Below are 6,537 nucleotides of genomic sequence, written 5' to 3'. Positions count from 1 at the left end.
TATTGTATTAGTTCACGGTTGTAAAAAGTCAAGGAAAGGTTTATATATGGAAGGAAACTTTCTTTGTTGGTTACCAGCGATGGGAGGAGAGGGCAGGGAGCACTGCTAGATAGGTAGAGACAAGTATTGATTTGGGTGAAGGGAAGGGCAATGCACCAAGAGTGAGTGATCAACATGGTGGCACTGAGGATGAGGAAGACATAGAGAGGTACATGGAAGGTACAGACAACAAAGATGAACCCTTTTGCATGTATAGTACTGTGTGGTCAGTGATAGCAAGCATTGATCTATGGGTGGATAGGTGGGTGGACAGGCTGAACATTCAGGTACGTCTAGGCAGTGGGAAGTGTCCCTATGACCATGTATACAGTTGGCAGACGATATTTCTACATGTGTATTTGTATGTACTGTAAGAATGTCTGGGTATATGGTAGAGCCGACAAGGGACAAGGTTGTGGTGACTTCTTGGCCACAGCCAGCTATCTGGAAGGAGTAAGTAGTTGGACCTGTGGGCTCAGGACCATGGTCGCAGGGGACATCAAGCTCAACGGCACAACATACTACACAAAAACATTGTTCCACATCCTCCTTTGGTGAGTAGCAACTGGAATCTTAAAAACTTGCCACTGGCCATCTAGATGCAATGACAGGTCTCTTCTTGTCCACAGGAAAGAAGAATGAGGAAAAGCAAAGATGCATGGAAACAATTAGTCCAAAGGACTAGGAGACCATGTGATTCTCAGCCTGTATGACCTTGAGACCAGAACTAGATGGTCCCTGGCTACCACTGTAAACCTCTGGCAGGGGGTGGGGTGGGCACTGGTGCAGGAGATCCTGGATACAGTGGGAGAACAATGTGGAAGAAAACTCAAAATCATAAAAAAAAGACCATGTTTGCTGATAGAGCCTGATGAGACCCCTGAGATTTATGGTCCCTAGTTACCCTTCAGGTTTGGAACTGAACTCACTCCTGTGGCTTCTAGCCAAACAATAGACAGGCACATGGAGTGAACATTTATGTCAGATAAATACACTCCTTGGAGAAATCAGTTGTGAGAGAACAGAAGGGCAGTGTTTGCACAGGGAGACAGTTAGGTTGGGGGAGTGCATGGAAAGGAAAGACACAGGGAAGAGGTAATTAAGGGGAGGAAGTAGGAAGAGAACTGTTACATTGTGGGGAATTGCAGTCAATGTCATGAAACAAAATGTGTATGAACTGCTGTATGGAAAATGAATTTGCCCTGTAAACTTTTACCCAAATCACAATAAAATATTTTTTTAAAAAATTCTATCATGTGATCTCTGGCATCATTTGTATCACCACAGCCCTATTTTCCCAACTACTGATGCTGCTTCTTTGTTTCCAACTTTCACACTCTAATCACCAGTAATTATCAATACATCTTGGTTGCATGTTTGGTCAATTTCAGACTGCAGAAGTTGGCAAAAATCTTCAGTTTCTTCAACTGTGGCTTTAGTGGTTGGTGTGTAAATTTGAATATTAGTCATATTAACTCATCTTTCTTGTAGGCCAATGGATATTATCCTATCACTGACAGCATTGTACTTCAGGATAGATCTTGAAATGCTCTTTTTAACAATGAATGAGATGCCATTCCTCTTCAATTGGTAATTCTGGGCATAGTAGACCAAATGATTGTTTGCTTCAAAATGGCCAATACCAGTCCTTTCATCTCACTAGTGCCTAGGATGTTGTTGTTATTGTTAGGTGCCATTGAGTCAGCCCTGACTCTTATCAGCCCTTCCTTGGGTTTCTGAGGCAGTAAGCATCACTACGGAAGTAGATTGCCCCATCTTTCTTCCGAGGAGTGGCTGGTGGGTTTGAACTGCCAGCCTTCTGGTTAGCAGTCAAGTGCCTTAGGAGCTTTGCTAACAGAGCTCCTGTGCCTAGGGTATTGATCTTTATGCATTCCCTTTCATTTTTAACAACTTCCCATTTTCCTAGATTCATACTTCTTACAATCCACATCCGATTATTAATGAATGTTTATAACTGTTTTTTCCCATTTTTAGTCATGCCCCATCAGCAAATGGAGGTCCTGAAAGCTTTATTCCATCCACATCATAAAGGTCCACTTTACTTTGAGGAGGCAGCTTGTGTTAGATTTGGTTCTCTCGAGAAGCAAAACCAGTGAAGTTTATATATAGAGAGAGAGAAAGAGAAATTTATCTTAGGACAATGGCTCACCTACTTACAGAAGCTGGCAAGTCTCAAGTTCTTGGATCAAACTTCAAGCTGAAGGCTTTTCCTGACTCATGCAGCTGCAAGGGCTGAGGAGCTCAAGGCTGGCAGGCAGTATACTGGCTGTTGACTCCAGTGAATGATGAATCTAAGATCTCCAGGCTGAATGGTGGATTGTTTGCTCACAGACAGTTGGAGGCAGCACAACAGAATCCCGATCCACAGAAGAGTGTCTCTTTTCCCAGGATGTCCATAAATGTACTAGAAGCAGGCCACAACCCTAGGGAAACTCCCTTTCAATGGATTGGCTGCTTAAAACATATACATCTGATCCCATCATGGGAACAACCCACATCACAATTGCTTAAACCACACAGAATTGTGGTCCAGCCAAGTTGACACACAGCTCCAACTATCACACAGCTCTTCCTCAGTCACATTTTGAGTGTCTTCCAACCTGAGCAGCTCATCTTCTGGCACTATATCAGACAGTGTTTCTTTGCTATTCATAAAGTTTTCAGTGGCCAATTTCTTCAGAAGTGGATGGCCCTGTATTTCTTCAGTCTGTCTTAGACTGGAAGCTCCACTGAAATCTGTCTACCATGGGGGAGCCTGCTGGTATTTGAAATACCAGTGGCATAGCTTTCAGCTTCACAGCAACATGCAAGCCACCACAGTATGACAAACTGACAGACAAGTGGTGGTGATAAACACATGCTGGGTCACAATTATTTTAGAATATCTCATACAAAGGATGGCTGGAATGCTTTACACATAACTTAAAATTAAAGAGTTCAGTTGTCTCAGTAAAAATTTAAAAAACCAACCCTCAAATGTCACAAGTTAAAGAATGGAGGAACACAGAGATCAACTGATCAACTCAAGGTCATACAGATGAGATCATACAAGGTCATACAAGTAGAGCTACTTGGCAAGTTCCAAAAACCTGAAGTTAGGGAAAATTTCCTTAGAAAAAGTACCTTGCTACGGAATTATAAAGCGGTTGCATGATTCTGCTGCCAAAACAGGGACCCTCAGCCATGAGGTTGGATTTGTTGGTAGTTTGAGGTTCTACTCAGGAGAATTCCAAGATGATTCATGCTTCATGATCTATCCTCTGATTTCCCACAATTTCCAGTGGATAGTTCACCATAAAGCCTCCATTCTCTTAATCCTAAGGATTTAGAGAAACCAAGACCATTTCCTCCTTACAGAAAGGTCAGAAACCCCTGATCTGAAGTGGGGTTTGTTTTAAAATAAATCTTTGAAATATAGAATGATATAAATAATATTAAACCCAGCTTCCTGCCATCTAGAATTAATGACGGTTAACACTTTCTTTCAAAATATCTGTGGTGTGATTAATCACTTTTATATGACCTTTTTTTTGCCATGGTCTGGTAACTCCCACCAAATGATTGGGGGAGGGATTCTGCAAATAAGGTACTTGTGGCCCACCAAGGGGATTGGACAGCTTGCTAATAATGCATATAAAGTGCATGGCACCCTTATGGGGTGGGGTAATGCAAAAAAAAGGTGCATGGAACCCTAATGAAGGGATTTGTCAGTTTTGCCATCCCACAGGCTTAAAATGAGCCATCCCAGAGGTGGAAAGGGGGGACCTCATTACCACCAAGAAGAAGAGACAGCATAATATATCCTTTGAACCCAGGGTCCCTGTGCTAATAACCTGCTAGATTCAGGAAGCAGAGAGAGCAAACAAGCTATAATACCAGAGATGGGGCAAGACAATGAAAAGCAGTGGCAGAGAAATAGCAAACAGCTGAACCAGAAGACTGACGTGAAATGGTGCAGTGGGTTTTCCCACCCTTGAAGCAAGGTGACTATAGTAAGTGTGCCAACCCACAGAGTGAGAGAGCTGAGAATCTTCAGGCAGGAGGCCTCCTATTGGACAGCGGTGATTAACCCCCAGGCATTTACTTAGGGGCTAAAGAGCTTTGTAGCACTTGGCGGAGCAGGGCAGAGGCTTGCTGGGCCCAAGAAGCCTGAGGCTGAGGTGCTAGGAGGCCGAGGGCCAAAGAGAGCCCTGCCTACAGGCATTGCTGAGAAGAGGCTGTCCTGTCCTGATCTCCTTCTGAGTCATTCCTGATCCTGAATTGTAACCTATTACTTCCTTGATAAACCCGATAATTGAGTATGGTCTGTAAATTGGCCATTGCAACAGATTATCCAAACCAGCAGAGAAGCAGTGGTGTGGGACAGCTGGTGTCCGAATTGATAAAAAGGTTGGAGAGAGGAGGTGTATCTGCCCTCTCTATCAATCAGCCTTGTGCTTTTTATCTTGATTGTCTTTCCCCCTTGTGAAGTTAGAGGAGATCAGACACCCCCACCATTTTCTAGTATCTGAGAACACTTTTTTCCTCTAGAATGCCTCAGGCATAAGAAATAGGCTGAATCTACCATCTTGTTTGATTGGCTAGATTCCTCACCCCTATATTAGAATATTGAAATAGGACAGGAAAAAGAAATGATTCTCATCCTGTTTTTTTTTTTTTTTAAATGGTTCTTATGTGGACTGTGTAATGAGTTATGAAAAAATGCCTATCGTGTTCTAAATTATATTTGCAATTGTAACTACATAGGAAGGTATTATCAGTTTACGTAAGCTTTCTTTTCTCCACTTCCTCTTAAAACAGGGAATAACCTGGGGATTTTTTTTTTTTTTTAATGTCTGGCAGAAAACATCTTGTTTTATAATAAATCAGAGAGGAACAGTTTACAGATTTCTAATGACAGAGATTTAAGGGAGTCACTTAACTTTGGAAAGTAAGTTCAAAATTTTAAACTTTTCATCTGTTAAGTTCCAGAAACGTGTTTGCTGAGGAGTTAGGAAGCCTGAATTCTAGAATCAGTGCTGACATTAACACAGCGTGCTTCTGGTCCATCATTTACCTTTTTGCGCCAAAGAGCTAATAACATTCTATGTTTTGGGGTAACTGATTCCATTATCTCTATCTTCACAGTCTTATATATGTTTGTAGATTTACCTTTTGGTACATTGTTGACCAAATTGTGACTTCCTCCCTTGCATCTAAAAGTATGAGGAAGTGACAGACATGAGCTCTGCTTCATGCTTCAAACATGCTGCCTGGATTCCATGCATTAACCAGGCACCCATATCTGGACCAGCTCTGCCCCTAAGAGGGTCTAAGTTTCACCTCACAGTTTCACCATCATGAATCCTGCTGTATTTTGGCTTGAAATGTGTACTTTCCTGGTTGGTGATTTGGTGGTAAGAGTCATGCTTTTCATTTACTTAACAATCATATTGTAAATGCTGACTTTTGTCTAAGGCACTGCTTTTCATTTAAAGAATATCCTAGAAGATAAATTACTTTAGTAAGCTGAATTGCTAGAACTCTAAGGTGGCTAATAGCTCAACAACATATCCCACTCACAAAATAAAAATCTCTAAAGCCATCACTTCTACCTGGTGCTAATATAATGGGATGGAGTCATTGAGGTAAATTGGCTTCAATCTCCACAGAGCCTTTGGGGCAACATTCTGAATTCTTTTGATATTTTAGGGCTGGGAGTGAGGAAGTGGGTCACCTTGGGTCAAAGTCAGTATTCTGGACATCAACATTAGCCAAGTTGCTTCTTTCTGGGTCTGTAAAGCAAGAGAAATATTCTTCTTCAACAGGTACTGGCACTGTCAGACAGCAGCCTCAGGGAGGGGAATGCAACACCAGTGCTAGTCAATGTTCAGAGAAGTGCTACTGAACTGTTCCAAGAACCTGGAAAAATTACTGTTTTCTTATGTGGGAACAGTGACAGACCAATCCCAAAGGTAGTGAGGAAGCTTCAATGCACCTGCAATAGTAGGTGCTCAACAAACATATACATTATTCAAATAGGAAAATGAAACACAGTATCAATTTTTGAAAAATATTTATTAAAAAACTAAAGTGAATATGGCAAAACAAAACAAAACAAAACAAACCCAAACACCCAAACACCCAAACCAAACCAAACCTTTAAATAGCAAGCATATGACATTGGTTATAAAGCCTTTTCCAACTCTACTGATCTAGTCTTTCACATCATCTACAGTCAAGGAGGCTTCCAATGGAAGCCACATGTAAACAAGTCATCTATGCTAGTGGTGAGCAAAAACTAATTACATGGAACTACCATTGGCCATACGACTCATTTTCCTAGGCAATCCACCTAAAACACAAGAAAGTGACCAAATCTCAGGGTGTGTTCATGTGGACATATAATTTTAATTTTGTGGCAGGGGGTAGGTAAAACAGTAGAAAGACAAACAGAATCAGTAGAGGGCAATCTTAAAGCACCTTTAACATCTGGAC

This window comes from Orycteropus afer, unplaced genomic scaffold (genome assembly GCF_000298275.1).
Source record: "Orycteropus afer afer isolate SDZICR_OR568_19922 unplaced genomic scaffold, OryAfe1.0 scaffold00066, whole genome shotgun sequence".
NCBI lineage: Eukaryota > Metazoa > Chordata > Mammalia > Tubulidentata > Orycteropodidae > Orycteropus > Orycteropus afer.
The sequence above is the reverse complement of the archived record's forward strand: the minus strand, read 5'-3'. Positions refer to the sequence as shown.